This window comes from Dipodomys ordii, unplaced genomic scaffold, assembly GCF_000151885.1.
Source record: "Dipodomys ordii isolate 6190 unplaced genomic scaffold, Dord_2.0 Scaffold80, whole genome shotgun sequence".
NCBI classification, from domain to species: Eukaryota; Metazoa; Chordata; class Mammalia; order Rodentia; family Heteromyidae; genus Dipodomys; species Dipodomys ordii.
In genome coordinates, this window is record NW_012267296.1 from 4,726,202 (window position 1) to 4,744,103 (window position 17,902).

At 37.9% G+C, this 17,902-nt stretch overlaps 1 pseudogene; it reads left to right on the forward strand.

Annotated features, from left to right (window-relative positions):
- The first annotated feature begins 12,627 nt into the window (after positions 1–12,627).
- LOC105992142 lies at positions 12,628–13,046 on the forward strand (annotated as a pseudogene).
- The last annotated feature ends 4,856 nt before the right edge of the window (positions 13,047–17,902 follow it).

Here is a 17,902-nt window from a genome sequence, read left to right on the forward strand (position 1 = left end):
ATTCAGGGAGACCACAAAGGGAATGCTGAATGGATCCTGACAGAAGGAATGAGAGTCCAAGGAAACCATAACCAATCAAGTAAGTGATTTGAGAATAAACACTGAACACTCAACTATGGAAGTAAAGAAGATCATACAAGTTCTACAACAAAGCTCCAACAAAGAATTTGAAGACATCAAAGCCGACCAATTAGAAAGAAAATAAATAAAAAACAAAGTAGAAAGTGTTGACAGTAGGTTGGACCATGTAGAAGATCGAATCTTGGGGATTGAAGACAGTCTACATATTATAAAGAAAGAACATACAAGACAAGAACATCCAAGACAAATCAAATACATATGATAGATCTATTCAAAATTTGGAAGACACCATCAGAAGGTCTAACCTGAGGATAATGGGTGTAAAGGAGCACCTAGAGCCAAAAGTTAATGGTCTAGGAAATTTATTTAACAGGATGCTAACAGAGAACTTTGCAAACATTCAAAAAGATAGGCCTATTCAGGTACAAGAAGTGTTTAGAACCCCAAATAGACCAGACCAGAACAAGACATCCCACCATCACATAATAATCTGCACAGGATCAATTCAGACCAAGGAAAAGATCCTTAAAACTGTCAAGGAGAGTTCAACCACTTTGGAAAGCAGTATGGAGGTTCCTCAAAAGACTTCACATAGTACTCCCCTATGACCCAGCAATCCCACTTTTGGGCCTTTACCTGAATGATCGCAAACAAGACCATCCTAAAGCTACCAGAAGATCTATGTTTATTGCAGCATTATTTTCCATAGCTAAGATATGGAACCAATCCTGATGCCCCTCGTAGATGAATGGATCAAGAAAATGTGGTATATATACACAATGGAATTCTATGCCTCCATCAGAAAGAATGGCATTGCCCCATTTGTTAGGAAATGGAGAGACTTGGAATAAATTATATTAAGCGAAGTAAGCCAGGCCCAAATTAACATAGGTCCATGGTTTCCCTTATTTGCAATAAGTAGTTTATGTCTGAGACAAGCAGAAATGGTCAGATAAGTTAATGTTAGGTGAAATGAACCCCAAAATAAGGATTCAATTATTTTTTTCTTTCTTGCTATGGTTCTAATATATTTATAAGATTATTTCCTTGTTGCTTTGTATGTCCCTCCCCCATGGTATAATCCCTTTATTATATGGTATAATTCACTTTATTTGATGTTGGTATAATTTGTGGAGGGGAAGAGAAAAAACATATTGTTTAAATAGGGATACAGGTGTACCCATTGCAACAATGAGATATACCAGATATTATGTCAAAAAACGAACTTTACAACTTGGGTGTGTGGGGGTGGCGGGGATGGGGGGGTGGGAGTCGGGGAAGGCAGGGAGATGGGAAGGGATGGTAAGGGGAAACAAAGTAGGTGGCAACAATGCTCGGTAAGAAATGTAATCATTACCTTGCTTGTGTAATTGTAACCCCTCTGTACAGTATTTTCAAAAAGAAAGAAATATACTGATTACCTTGCTCATGTAAATGTAACCACTCTGCATTGTATTTTCACAATAAAAAGTTATTAAAAAGAAAAACATCAATGTTGTTCTTGTATGCCAATAATGAGAAGAGCGTTGCTGATATCAGGGAAGCAACTCCGTTTGTAATAGCTCCAGTAGAAATAAAATACCTGGGAGTTAACTAAAGAACTGAAGGACATCTTTGATGAAAACTTTAAAATTCTGAAAAAAGGAAATTAAAGCAGAATTAAGGAAGTGGAAAAACCTCCTGTGTGCCTGGATTGGGAGGATTAACATCGTCAATATGGCAATACTTCCAAAGGTTATCTACAAATTCAATGTGATACCTATTAATATCCCAAACTTATTCTTCAAGGAAACATGTGAGTCAACCCAAAAATTTATATGGAACAATAAAAGACCCTAAATAGGAGAAACAAACCTTAGCAGAAAAAAACATTGCTGGAGAAATATTAATACTAAATTTCAAACTCTACTACAAAACCATAGTAAGGAAAACAGCTTGGCAAGGGCACAAGAACATATCTGTGTACCAATAGAATAGAACTGAAGACCCAGAAATGAACCCACAGACCTACAGCCACCTAATCTGCAATAAGGGAGCTAAAAAAAAATAGAATGGAAGAAAGAAAATCTCTTCAGTAAATGGTGCTGGCAATATTGGCTAAGCATCTGTAGAAACCTAAGCCTAGATCCTTATATATCAACCTGCACCAGAATCAACACCAAATGGATCAAAGCCCTCAAGGCCAAAGCAAACACCCTGAAAACATTACAGGAAGGAAAAGTAGAAATTCTAGGGCTCCTTGGCACAGGCTGAAATTTTGTTAACAAAACTCAGAAACACAACAAATCAAAGAAAAGTTGGACAAATGGGATTGCATGAAACTGCAGAGCTTCATGGCAAAGGAAATAGCAAGCAAGATCAATAGGAAGCCCACAGATTGGAAGAAGATCTTCACGAGTCATACAACGGACAAGTATCTCTTATCTAAAATATACTTAGACCTCAAAAAATTAAATCCCCCAACAACAAATCCTCAAAGAAACAACCACCTGACTAATAAGTTGGCTAAAGACTTAAAGAGAGACTTCTCTGAAGAGGAAATAGGGATGGAAAGTAGACACATGAAGAAATGCTCAACTTCTGTAGCCATAAAAGAAATGCAAATCATAACAAAATTGAGATTCCACCTCATCCCAGTTAGAATAGCTTAAATCAAGAACTCTAACAACAACAGATGTTGGAGGGGATTTGGCCAGAAGGGAACTCTAATGCATTGTTGGTGGGAATGTAAACTTCTTCAACCACTTTTGAAAGCAGTATGGAAGTTGCTCAAAAGACTCCACATAGAGACTCCCCTATGACCCAGCAATCCCATTTTCAGGCATTTACCAAAACGATCACAAACAAGGCCATACTGAAGTTACCAGTACAACTATGTTTATTGTAGCATTATTCACCATAGCTAAGATATGGAGCCAACCCAGATGCCCCTCAGTAGATGAATGGATCTAGATATATATATGCATGCACACACACAATGGAATTCTATGCCTCCATCAGAAAGAATGACATTGCCCCATTTGTTAGGAAATGGAAAGACTTGGGAAAAAAATATATATTATTTTATTTTTAGTTTTTTTTTTATTGTGAACATACTGCACACAGGGGTTACAATTGCATGGGCAAGATAATGAGTACATTTCTTATCAAGCATTCATAGGTCCCATGGTTTCCCTTATTGCAATAACTAGTATATTCCTAGGACAAGCAGAAGGGGTGAAAAGCTATGTACAAATGACCGTATAACCTGATGGTAAGGGAAATGAACCCAAGATAGAGACACAAATATTTTTATCTTTGTTGCTGTTCTTTTTAATGTACTATGTGATTTTTTGTTTCTTTTTCTCTTCTTCCTCCATAGTACAACCCCTGTTTTCACTGTATTTGATTCCAGTGTCCTCCATCTTGTATATACATTTTTCTAATTTGGGGAGAGGAAGGGAAATAACAAAATGATGGAATAAGGATACAGGTGACCCATTGTAACAATGAGATGTATAAGACAGTATGTTGAAAGTGAACTTTAAAACTTTGTGGGTGGAGGGTGTAAGGAAATGGAGGAGTTGGGGAGGTGCTGAGGAAAGGGATGGTAGGGGAAAAATAAAAGAGGGTATAGCAATGCTTGATAGGAAATAGATTCATTACCTTGCTCATGTAACTGTAATCCCTCTGTACAGTATCTTTACAATAAAAATATATATTAAGAAAAAAGTATTGAGTAAAACTGGCAAAATTTAGGGATATTTAAAACCTTAATTATTTTTATGTTCAACTGTTAAATATGCCAACTTGAACTTATTATAAAAAATTAAATTTAAGAACATAGCCAATAGAACAATAAGCCAGCAAAAGATGAACAGATGTAAGGTTTGGTGGGGTCTTTTGTAACCCAGAAGATGGATTGAAGCACAAAAGAGTTTTTTCAATAACATAAAAATTAAAGGATTTATTTCCTCTTTGGGTTTCAAAGTTTCTTGGGACTTGGGATTCCTTTATCTCCTCAATCTTTTTCTTTTATAAATCATGTGTCTATAGCATAGTATTTTAGAAGCAGGTAGTTTATTTTCTTATTTCACAGAAGCATAGAAAAAATTGTGCTCTAGGATGAATGATACTAAGCTTAATCCATACAAAATTTAGAAGTAATGTGATTTGGATGTTTTACATTCTTTTTTAGATAAAATTTTAGAATTAGAATTAATGTTCGGATGGATTGGCAAATATATACATTATTGGAATACAGGGAATGTATTCTGCATATGGAACAAATGAGAATTTTGGAAGATAGAGGGCAACATGTACTAGGATGAATAGTGTTCAACTCAAATGTATGTTGACCCAGAAATAGAAACTTTGCAGACATAATCAAGATGAGACAAATCTAGGAATAGAATAGGTACTAAATCCAAAGATTAATGTCCTTATTAGATTTGGATAAATAAGAAAATACACTCAGTGAAGAAGCTCATGTGAATATAGAGACCGGGATGTGAATGATACAGCCAGTATGAGAGGAAAGAAGACTATCCAGAACCAACAGAATAAAGGGGAATACATGCATTATTCTAAAACCTTTGGTAAGGTAGTGTGCCTGTGCCAAAAACTTGATTTCAAAGTTTTAGTTACTTCTACACTGAAAAAAATATGATTTCTGTTTTTCTAAGCCACCATTTTGTGGTACTTGATTGTAACAACCTTAGGACACATACAAAACCGAAAAGTAAAAACAGGAAGACAATGAAGGACAAGATTTTACATAGAGGAGAGGATAAAAGATAAGAAGAAAATCTGAAAATGCTTCACATTAATAATTTTACTCAAGTAATATTTTATTTGCCTTATGAGAAGTCCATGACATGCTTATCTCCAATTCACCATCAAAAAGCTCAAAGCGAAGCTGTAGCTCAAGTGGTAGAGTACTATTCTTAAGTGATAGAGCTAAGGGACAGAAGCCAAGCCAAGCTCAACCCCCACTACTGGCATAAAAATGCTATTTCAACAATAAACTTACTAAAGGCGTTTATACATGAGGATGTAACCTTAAGGAAATACACATGCAAGGTTCTCAATGTTTGCACCTTAAACAGAGAGAATAGAGAATAATGTAAAATATAATGTGAGTTGTTGAAGTAGGTTAAGGCCTTAAGCCTGAAGCCTGACAGAAGTAATGTCATTTTGTTCCCCCAAGGAAAATGGCTCCTGATCCCAGAACTGTTTATTCAAGCAGGTTCTGCAAACCCCCAAAATTGTTCCAGCTGCCCACATTTCTAGGAAGTAAGGCTAAATTTACTGATAATGCTGATTGTTGCTTTTGTATATTCTTTGCAAGACAAAAACAAAATTGGAGCTGTCTAATTCTTAGCTTTCTTGTTGCTACATGATTTGGGAAGCTTATAACCCCCGTGCAGCAACTGGCTTGTGGAAGCGACAATAAAGACTCGTACGATTTGGCTTATCAATTGTGGTGTCCTTTCTTTTCCTACTGATTGGGATACAACATTTTTGGAGGCCCCAGTGAGATTTTACTTACTAGCATTTGGGAGACCCTTCTTAGGTCAGATGCCCGAGAATGGCTGCTTGCCTCTCCTTCCCAGTTGTCAACCTCCATGGAGCCTCTAGAGGAGGCAACCCCTGCGACATTCCAGGGCCCCAAAATACTCTAAGGAAGATTTTGACACTTGGCCAGGAGGCATCACTCCCTCTGCACATTTCAAGAGTGTGTCTACCTTTGTGGAGGTGAGTCATACACTTAATTTGTTTAGGTACCTATGTGTAAGGTGGCCTGTGGAGGAACCAGATGCACCTGAACTCCCTGCCACCTGCTCCCCTAAGATATTAGTTGGAGCCTTTGGCAGTCTCTAGTGTGGGATACATTTGAATTTTATGGGCTATTTTTGTTTGTCCTGTTGCTTTGAGTTGTTTGTCTCTACTCTCCTTCATAATATCGATTTTGTTTTCTTTCTTCTTCTTTTCCCAAATTTTTTTTGTGTTTTGATAGTGGTCTCATATTGTCTAGTCTTGTCTCTCAGGACAGTAAAGAATTCTGTTTAGAGCTGAAATGTGGGGCCCACTCATGGTGAGAGAGGCCCTAATTCAGCCTTCTACTTTTGTGTTCCTGTCTTGTCTCCTACTACTTTTTGTGTCTGTGTTCTTTATTTGGATATCTCTGGGGGGAGTCAAAGTTCTTGCAGCCTGTTCAGCAACATAGTTGTAAGTTCGAAGCAGGGCCTGGGTGGCCTCAGTCCTAGTTATGACCCTTTGTTAGCTTTTTCAACTTAAAATTGTAAAGTGCTCTTGTCTAAAATTGGGTAAAAGACAGAGTCAGCCTCTGGAAAATGGGGATGGAGGATGCTAATGTGCTTTGTTAAAAATTTTGTCTTAAATCTTGGTCATCTGTAAGAGTAAAATTGGAAAAAGTATCTCTTACCACTGGAATTCCAGAAATGTATGACCAATATTTATTTTTGTTGCTTTAAGATCTTTATGCATATGTGTGTTTGTGTAAGTATGTAAATATGATTAAAATAAAAGCTGTTTGCACTGTAAGAATTAGTTAGCCTAACAAAAATGTAAATCTTTTGAGGACTTAGGATTTATTTTACTCCACTGTTGTAATTTGGGGCTAAGTATCAGATATTGGAGTATAAAAGTTTGTTTATTACTATTAAAGATATTGCTTTTTTCTGTCTGCAACTGTGTTGATTTTATCTGTTAAAAATAAAGAGAAAAGTCTAAATAAATTTAAAATGGCCTTTCTTTGAAGGGTAGAGGTTGATCTGGCAAATGTGCAGCTCACCCAATCCTAAGAATGGTTGATGAGATGATCTGGCACAAAGACAATTCACATAACCCTAAGGAATTGAATGGTTGGTTCCCATTTTATAAGATTGGTGGGTGGCCATCTTCACTTGTTTCTTACTTTTCCTTACAGATGTAAACTAAAAACCTGATAGTAATATGGGTAATGTAATTAGTATTTCAAAAACTGCACCTAGAGTTGCATAAAAATTGAAAAAGCTTGAAAAAATGGTTAGTCTGTATAATAATCTGGTTTTAATGTTATTTTGCAATTAGATACATTTTGGAAAAAGTAAAACGATGCTCTAAGATTTCTTAATTCTTGGTAAAGTGTCAATATATATTGCCAACCTACATATAATTCTTACATTTAAAAAAACTGTCATTTGAGCTAAAAGGTTTTCTAAGAGTTAATTTCAATTTTTTTAAAAAAATGGCAACTCTTTTAAAATCAGGATATGAAAAATAAATGGCTATAACCTGTATTAAAGTTTTTAAAGGGTCATTTAAATACAAGTTAAAGTGGCTATAAAAGGAGATAAAAATGGTTTCCTATGGATAAGAAAGAATTTGGAAAGGAAAACTTGTCTTAAATGTTTGTTCCAAAATGGAAAAAGGGAAAAATGAGGACAAAACCAAAAGGTTCTAGAGGGTAATACATGGTATGAGTATGCCTTAACTTTTTATAAGATAGAGCTTATTAGCTTTTTATTATATTAGCAGTGTTGGATACAATTAGGTTGGTTTGTGATTTAAATAGGGTCAAGAATAATACATTGGTGTAAAATCACCACGTTATATTTTATGTAGATTTATTAAAATAATTGTGTATATATGTTTGTTAAGTTTTTAATGATATAAACCTAAACGGTAACTAAACTTTCATATAGGTACCTTTTAACTAAAATGGTATTAGTATGTGTTTTATTAGAGATGTGAGCTGCCTTGGATTCAGAGCCTTTTTCCCTGCATTTTTTATTGTAATCACAATTAACAATGGGTTCAATTAATATTCTATATTCAGTCAAAAGTTAAAAAAATTATTGCTTAATTGCTGTTTAAATTTTGCCTTTACAAATTTGCTGTAGCAATTACAGGAGGTACCACAGATGACTACAGATGACTCTTAAAAGTTTTTCAGATGTAATTTTGGCTCTTGGTTAATTTCAGTTAGGCCATGTTTAAAAGACTATATATGTCTATTGATCACCTTCTTGCTTCAATTGCAGAAAATGGGTTTTGGGTAATGACTCATTTGATTTGAGCCCTGCAGTTCAAAGTCAGCCCAAGCAAAAAGCACCCTGTGAGACTTTTATCTCTGATTAATCAGCAGAATACTGTGGCTCAAAGTGGCAGAGTGCTAGTGTGGAGCTGGAGAACTAAGGGACAGAGCCCAGGCCCTGAGTTTGGAGAAATGCCAATACGGGAATTATTCCAGTGTGAAAAATACATTCCTGGAATAAAGCAATGGAGCATCTAAAGCCATTTAAAAAACATAGGCTCAAGAGATGGTATCAGATCCTAGAGTCATTTGTGCTTGGCCCTCCAAAATTAATCAGAGCTGGGAGGTCATAATAACATAGTTTATGAGCATGCCTATTTAATGATGTCTGCCTACTTTGTAATTGGGCAAGAATTTACACCCTTGCCTATCAGTCATTTGTTATAGTAGGTAGTAAAAAGCTAAGGTTGACAAATGGGGGGTAGCTTAAATTATCAAAAATCCCAGCAGTATATGCTCAAAGCCCTAACTTGCAATGAGTTTGGGGCTGGTACTAGCCCAAATTCATATTTGTTTTTTTTTAGGAAAAGAGGTTTGTACCCAATAGGGAATGGACCTGAGGTCATGTCCCTATTGAGAGCTGTCAAAAAGCCAGCACATGCAACTTAGTCATTGTTAGGGTCACCAGAAATCAGGTTCTCCAAGCAGTCAGGAAAATGCTTTTGCAATCAAAAGTGCTAAACTGGCAACCCAATAGCCCAAGAAAAGGTCTGGGCAGTTATTAAAAGTTAAATGTTACATATAATTTCTAGTTTGGAGTTAAAATATTGCTGCAAATAACATCTGATCCTGGAAACCCCTTGGAATATATGCTAAAGTTTTGGGTCTCTGTGGTTAGGTATGGCCAGCACCCCTACACAGATTGAAGAAGTTATAGAAGATGGATCTTCACCCATCAACCACCCTTAATATCAAAGTCATTTTTGAGGAAATGGAGTAGAATAGGTAAAAAATGGCATGAAAAAAACAGTGGTATGGTTATAGGCCCAAGCCTTCTATGTATGCCAAGGAAATCCTAGCCTTATTTTAAAAATCTGGTTAATAAAAGTTGTCACCCTGGTAAATTACCCAGGGGTCATTGCCTAAAGCTGTCCAATCAAGTGGGGCAAATATAAGTGGTCGTTCCATACCCAAGTTTGCCCACTAATCCCACCTATACAGATTGAGAACTGGACCTGGCTACACAGAAACAGGCCATTAAAGAAATAGGTGGATGGTGGCTTCTGCCAGATGAGAGGCCAATGGTACCTGAGACTGTGTGAAGGACCATAATAGATCAGCTATACCAGACTGCTCATTTGGGTCAGACAAAGTTAATTGAACTTCTAAGAATATCATACCTAAATAGCCATGTAAACAGTTTAGTGACCAGATGTGGGACTTGCACACAGGCTAACACAAAACAAAGTGTGAAGACTCCATGGGAATCAGAGCTAGGGGAACCTCCCTAGGGGAAGATTGAGAAATAGATTTCACAGAAATTATACCTGCTGTAGATGGGCAGGAGTACCTTCTATTCCACAAAGATACCTTTTCTGGGTGGGTAGAGGCTTACCCTACTAGAACAGAGACATACACCATAGTTGTATAAAAGTTGCTACAGGAGATAATACCCTGATTTCGCTTATCCACCTCTCTGGGATCTGATAAGGGTTCTTCAATTATAGTAAAAATTTCCAAGGGTATTTCTAGAGTTCTAACATAAATTAGAAATGACATTGTGCTTAAAGGCCCCAAAGTTCCAGCTTACTAGAAAGAGTAAATAGGACTCTAAAGAAAACCTTGACAAAATGTATTTTTAAAAACAGTGAAAACTGAACCATTCTGCTCCCCCTTGCTCTCTTGAGGACAAGGTATGTCCATACAAGGAAGAGTTTTCCCCTTTTGAAATCATGTATGGTAGACTACCTCCTACCCTCCCTAAACTTTAGGAGGAATAGAAAGTTGAAATTTATAAGCATTCTTTGCTCAAGTACCTACAGGATTTGCACTCTACCCTGCAGGGTATCCTCAAGCAGTCTCATGATGCCCTGCCACGTCCCTCCTCTGATTCAGTATATTCCAGCCTGGAGATATAGTTGGGGGGGGGTCAAGAAACTCAGTGCCCAGGGACTCTAGCCTTGATGTGACCAAATACTGTCATCTTGACCACAATTAATGCAGTAAAGATCAACAGCATTCCAACCTTGATGCATCATTTCCAGCTTAAGAAGGAGAGAATGGAGCCAGGCTCCAGTGACTCATGCCTGTAATCCTAAAAAGCTACTCAGTAGGCTGAGATCTGAGGATCGAGGTTCAAAGCCAGCCCAGGCAAGAAACTCCGTGAAACTCCTATCTCCATTAAACCACCAGAAAACTGGAAGTGGTTCTGTGGCTCAAGTGGAAGAGTGCTAGCCTTGAGCTGAAGAGCTGAGGGACAGTGCTCAGGCCCTGAATTCAAGCCCCATGACTGACAAAGAAAGAAAAAAAAAGAAAAAAAAAGAGAGAATGGAATGGAAAGTTCAGGGCTCCTTGGACCCCTTAAAGACAAAATTTTTGAACATGCCTTAATTTTTGTCTTTGGGACTGCACTACAATTTGGAAACCTGCAGTAATATGAAAACTCAGAAATGGCATTTCTGGGGAAGTCCTTAAAACTCAAACCCAGGGTGCAGAAGTGACCCTAGCCAGGTGTTGGTGGCTCACGCCTGTAATGTTAGCTACTCAGAAAGCTGAGATCTGAGAATTGCAGTTGAAAGCCATCTCAGGCAGGAAAAGTCCATGAGATTCTTATCTCCAATAAACCACCAGAAAAACTGAAAGTGGCGTTGTAGCTCAAGTGGTAGAGCACTCGGCTTGAGCTGAAAAGCTGAGGGACAGTGGCAGGCCCAGGGTTCAAGTCACATGCCTGACAAAAAAAAGAGAAAAGAAAAAGAAAAAGTGATCCTAAGTATAGATTTATGCTACCTTTTCTGTGTAGATACCATCATCACAGGTCCTTGAAAGACTGGGAAGGGGGTCAGTTCAAGGGAGGGTATGTGTATGTGGCTATTAGAACTTATGGATATAAAAAATTACAACATAAAAAGGGATTACACATTATAAAAAATATATATGTCAAGGTACAAGAAAAGTTAGCCACACATGTTTCAGCTCAGATAAATTTTTCTGCCCATGCTGGTGATATAAAACTATCTCCACCATTGAGGGGAGCCACAAGGATGGAGACATCAATCTAAGTTTTAGACAGATCTCACTCCCTCTTCCAATAAGGTGGGTGCTTGCAACCCAGTAGAGTTTAGACCCAAGGTGGGATATAGCAGCAGCAACTGGGACTTGTTTACTGTCGCCTAATTACCTCCTCCAACACTTCCCCTATGCTTCAGTTTGCAATAATACAATTGCGGTAAATGATAGTATTAAAGTATTCTATCAAAAACCTAATATCTCTATTATGCATTCTAGTGTATACTCTTATCCAAGTGTACTTATATGATAGGGATGAGGAAAGAATCATCTACTCTCCACCTTCCTTATCACAGTAAAAAAAAAAAGTCCCCTATGCTATTTCCAACATGGCTGATTCCACATAACTCAAGTGCCCCAGGCTTCTCCATACATTTTCCACATGACCCCTCCTCACATTATGTCACCCTACACCACTCTCACTACTTCCACCACACTCTCCATGACACCCAATGTGACCCCTGCACAATTGCCACACCCTCCGTGCCATTTCCCATCCAACACGACCCCAATCAGTTCAACTACCTCTGACGTGAGCCCACATGATCCTAAATGTACTCTATGCTACTTCCAACGCAATCAAGTTAAGTACAGGACACCAGATGCTGTGAGCACACTACTTTCTAGATGACCCCACGAAACCCCACATTGTACCCACACTACTCAGGATGTCTCTCTCATACACACACACACACACAATAACTCCCATACCATCCTTACACTGTAACCATGCCACCTAACATGACCCTTTATCTCTCTAATGTCACCCCACATGACCCTACATTGCCTGCACTCCACCCTATACTGCTTCCATTATGATGCAAACACTATGCAACCATTCACCACTACTGGCAAACCGAAGCCTGCCTTCAAATCTCCATTTCTGGGCTAACCACTGTCAGAGCTTCCAGAAAGGTATTGAACAGGACCTAAATGTCAGTCTCAGGGACCCCAGACCAGGGCAAGATACCACAAGAAGAAAGTTCTGGTGATTCTAGTAGCAGTAGCTCTCCACAGAACCAGAGCTTTCTTGGCCCATCTACCTCCAGACGATAGAGTCACGAGTTTAGAAGAGCAACCTGAAAGTAATGCAGAGCCACAGATATCATCTGGCACCATTGATTCTTCTAAGAATTTGACAACAGCTGTGATCATGAACCCTCTGTCTGCTGAGCCTGCTTCTCAAGTACCAGGTTCTACTTCAAAGACTAGAACTGTTACTGTGAAGCCCTTAAGAGCTCATGGAATTGTCTCTCAATCCTCCAGCACTGTGCTCTGCAGGCCTGGTGGAGGATGATCTGTTCCACTGGCAAGCTACCATCATTGGCCCTCAAGGTACCCCATAGGAAGGAGGAGTCTTCTTCCTCTCAATCGAGTTACCACCTGATTGCCCATTCAAGCCACCCAAGGTCACATTCACCATAAAAATTTGCCATCCAAACATCATCAAAGACAGGAACATTTGTCTAGATATCCTGGGTTCCAAGTGGTCACATGTGCTACCTCCAAGGTATTGCTGTCCATCTGTTCCTTACTGTGTGACTGCAACCTGGAAAATACTAGTGTTCCTGAAGTTGTGAAAGTCTTCCATAGTAACAAGAGAAAGTATGACACAGCAGCTCAAGAATGGACAGAAATTTGCTATGTAATAATAAACTAGAATAACTTTGTTATAATAGCCTAAATAATAACCTACAGTTGACAGATGTTTAGTTCTTTTTAAAATAAATATAGTACTTGAAATAATTGTCTTTTTTTAAGTAATGCCTTCCCGATCCTCTGGACCTACCTCACCCTTTCATATAGAGACTAATGTGGAGGGATGTGTGGGAGGAGATGCGTGGGGCGGGGGAGGAATAGGGAATGGGGTGGAAGGGAGGAAATTGTGGAGAACACAGGTTCTCTGGTGGAAAGGGGGGAGGGTTTGGTGAAAATTTGCAAGCATTTGGTGTGGAAAAGAGTATAACATATACACGTTTTTATTTATTGTTTACCGAAACTTACTGATTTAGAATTGGAAACGAAGCAAAAGGGTTGTGGCTTTAAAAGGAGGAAAACAGTTGTGCTTACCAGTGGGGAGGGCCGGGTGATTATTTTGAAAAAGCCTCACTAAATGAGCTAGGTTGGCTTCTAAGAAGAGATTCTCCTGCCTATGCCATCCAAGGGTTCAGATAACATACCTGTAATACCATACTCTGCCTACAAAATGATTTTTTTTTTCTTTTTCCTTTTTTGCCTGTACTGGAGCTTGAACTTAGTGCCTCATGGCTCTTGTGTGGCTTTTTCATGCAAGCCCAGCTCTCTAGTACTTGAGCCCCATCTTTATTTCTGGCTTTTGGGTGGTTAACAGGAGACAAGTCTCACAAACTTTCCTCCACAGGCTCCCTTGGAGCTATACTATCAGATATCAGCCACCTAAAAAGTGAAGATTAAGGTGTGAGCCGCCAATGCTCAGCCAGAATTTTTTGATGTGGAGTTTTCTGGACCTGACAACACTTAAGGAAACATAAGGCAAGAGTACAAAGATAGACATGGAGTTTATTTATTAGAGACTGTAATGTTTGTAAAATACTTTTTTGTATGTAGGCTGGTCTTGAGGCTTGACCTCAAGGCCTGGCCACTGCTATGGTAGGGAAAGATTTGGGCATGACTATAAGGAGTAGCATGAGAAAAGTCTTAACAGCAATGGAATATTTCTGTAACCATTTTTTTTGTTTTGTTTGTGCTGGTAGTGAGGCTTGAACTCAGGGCTTGGGCACAGTCCCTTAGATGTTTTTGCTCAAGGCTGGTACTCTATCACTTGAGCTGCAGCTTCACTTCAGCTTTTTTGATGATTAACTGGAAATAAGACTCTCATGGACTTTCATGCCAAAACTGACTTCTAACAACAATCTGCAGAGCTAGCGCTCTACCACTTGAGCCACAGCTCCACTTCCAAATTTTTCTACTTATGTGGTGCTGAGGAATTGAACCCAGGGCCTCAGGGATGGAAGGCAAGCACTCTACCACTGAGCCACCTTCCCAGACTAGATGTATAGTTTTGACGTGTCAGAATCGCCTCCTCCATGACTCTCCCTCTTCCCTGTCCCTTTTCTTTGTCCCACACAAGTCTTTATTTTATACATATACATAAAATATTTTGGTTGTATTAATCTTCTTTCTCATTCCAAGTAGTACCCAAACACTCCAAAGAGGACATGTTTCCAATCGATAGTCATTTTTGTTAATGTTATTTATTCAAAGGTGCTCTTATTTACACATGAAAGAACAAGTTCAACTTTCATCCTTCTAAATCTGTCTTACATCACTTATGATGGTTTTGAGATCTGTGCATTTCCCTAAACACTACATAATTGTATTCTTTATGGCTTAATAATACTCCACTGTGTGTATGTGTGCACACGTGTGTGTTATCTCACATTTTCTTGATCCATTCATCAGTTGTAGGGCTTATAACCTGCCTTGTATTTCTTCAGATAAATATCTAAATTATATATATACATATAAAATATGTGACATATAATATATAATACATAACAATACATTTTGTCATATATATGCATAATATATGAAATTATATATTACATGTAATACACATATAATTTATATCATATAATTATGTAATTATGTTATGTATTACATATAATTATTATAAAAAGTGACAGAGGGAGTTGTACTCAAGTTTGCAAACCCAGTCAAAAGTTTTATTCCATGAATCAGATAGGTTGTGTCCCCTTATAATGGTGCTAATTTCAGCAAATCACATAATAGCATGGTGGCAAAGATTAACACCGTTGTACATAGCTAATATATCAATTCTGAGAGAACATCGTATAACACACACACACACATGTATTATTATATAAAATCAAGAGTCAAATCTTAGAGATTCTGGATTTGATAAAGAAATTATTCTAACAGCTTGATTGATTGGCTAAAATATGGACAAAATAAGTGGCTCACAGGAAATTACCATGAAATGTATACTTGTTTTGTTTTGGTATAGAGGAAAAAGTATCAAGTCTTCTGACAGGTCATGCTCTTCACATACTTACATTCCTCCTTGATATACAACTTGATCCCTTTATCAAAAGCCTTGAGAGGAGATTTTCTTATCAGAGATCAGAGGTAATCTTGAAGATGTTAGCCCCAAAAGTTGACTGCCTATTTTTGTGTATGTGTTTGCTGGAACTGGGCATTGTCCCTGAGCTTTTGTGATCAAGGTTAGCACTCTACAACTTGAGCCACAACGCCACTTTCAGCTTTTTGGTGGAAAATTGGAAGTACAAGTCTCATGGACTTTCCTTCCTGGGCTGGTTTCAAACCATGATCCTCAGATCTCAGCCTCCTGAGTAGCTAGGAGTACAGACATGTGCATGGGCACCCAGCTCTTCTTGAGGGATTCCACCAACACTGAGAAACACCCCAAAACTGCACTGACCCACTCATATTCAGCATTGATCCACTTTACATTGTACTACTTTGAGAAAAATGAAATACAAATCTAATTTCTTTGGTTTTATAGTCTTTCCTAATACATTGGCTATAATTTATTAAGTCAAAATTCACTCTTGATTTGGAAGCTTTCTCTCTCTTGCTTGCTTGCTCACTCATTCACTCTTGCTGTCTCTCTCACTCTTGCTCTCTCTCTTTCACTCCCCCCAACCTCTTTGCATACTCAGCTGACCTGCAAATAGGCAACTTAAAAAGCCAAACTAATATTTGACATTGAGAATTATGCATAATACAATTCTGTAAATGCTAGTAGTCTAAAATAATAGAGTGCTTTGGGGAGCAGGGAGTAGAGTTCATAAAATATCCTTTGGTGGTAGTAGTAAAGAATTTTCAAGGGTGTAAGTGTCCTACAAGGCTTCCCATCCAAGGATGGTAAAAGTGCTAGCAGAAATCATACAGTTCTCTAGCTACGCTAATGATTAGGGAGGTATGCTAACAGAAGTCACAGGTTGTTCTTGAAGAAATATTCAAAAATTGTGTATATAATCTTTTCAGATCTCAGGGGAATCTTAATTTTTCTCTATAGTCCTTGGTTTCCCCTCTAAATTTTTGTCATGGATCATGAGTTTTTGAAAAAAGCTGTGGAAACAGTTTTCTAGCCACTGATATTAGTTCTCCAATAGCAGAGATCATTGCCAATACTCTATGAAGCAAATTGTGTGTATGTATATAAATATATATATGTGCATGTGTATAAGAAATTATTTCAAAGTATATATATATATATATATATATATGTTGACATATATAACTCTGAGTTTATTTGGGCCTAACATTTAGAAGAGATTTAACTAAAATACTGTTTAATTAGATTACCTCTGAAGGTAATCTTGCTAAATTTAATGCAAGAGAGTAGGTTTGTTTGGAACATACTCCTAATGGACCACTTTTTCAGATTACTATTAGGAGCTGTTAACAGAATAATTGAGTGTTCCAACAATAACAGTAACAATAGTTGCAACCTTCTGGACACACTTCCCCTTTGGAAGCTAGGACTCCCCTAGAACTTATCTGCTCAAAGAAACTTCCTGGAATTCTAAGTTTGAAAAGAATATCCCATCTGGTTGATTGTTCCACTAAACTTTTCAGTGGTTCTATGTCCCAGAAAATGTGTGAGCAAATTTTAATTGACAAGACTCATTGACATACAAGTGTTCTTTTCCATATCTGTGAGCCTAATGCTAACTTAACTGGATTACTTGTTTCTGGCTCACTTTCACTTTTTAGAATTAAACAAAACTTAGAGTTGTGCTGAGTGTCCTAATTTCTCTTGTGAATGTAAGTCTCTCATGAGAAGATTATAGTTCAATAAAAGAAGAAAAATATAATTCTTGATTTTCCATATATAGGTGCACAGGTGACAATAATCTCTGTAATCCTTGGCGCTATGATAATATAAAACAGAAATAAATGCAAAATTTCTCTCTTTATTTTGTCTGTTGTGGGGCTTGATCTCTGGGCCCGGGTACTGTCCCTCAGCTCTTCAGCTCAAGGTGAGCATTGTACCATTTAAGCCACAGTGCCACTTCCAGTTTTCTGAAAGTTTATTGGAGATAAGTATCTCACAGACTTTCTTGCTGGGGCTGGCTTTGAACCACAATCCGATCCTCAGATCTCAGCCTCTTGAGTAGCTGGGATTACAGGAGTGAGCCGCTGAAGCCTGGCTAGATCAAAGCCTGCTATCAACAAGACATTTGTCCAAAGCAACTCTGGGTGCCTTCTTCCACTTCTTTACAAATCTCTACTTTTATGCAATGAATTATAAGGTTTACTACCTATACTGATGCATTATCTATGCACACTTTTGTTCATCTTTGGTTCCAATCTCTTGTGTGAATAGTCACAGTTAGAGCCATTATAAAAGGACCTGTGGGAAAATGTAAACCTGTCTGAATCATGGTTGTCGTATTTGACAAGACAATTTGAAATATTTAGAATGATATAAAATCTTCTCCTGTAAGAATGTCATTCAATAATATTCACTTCTATTCCTAATAGCCC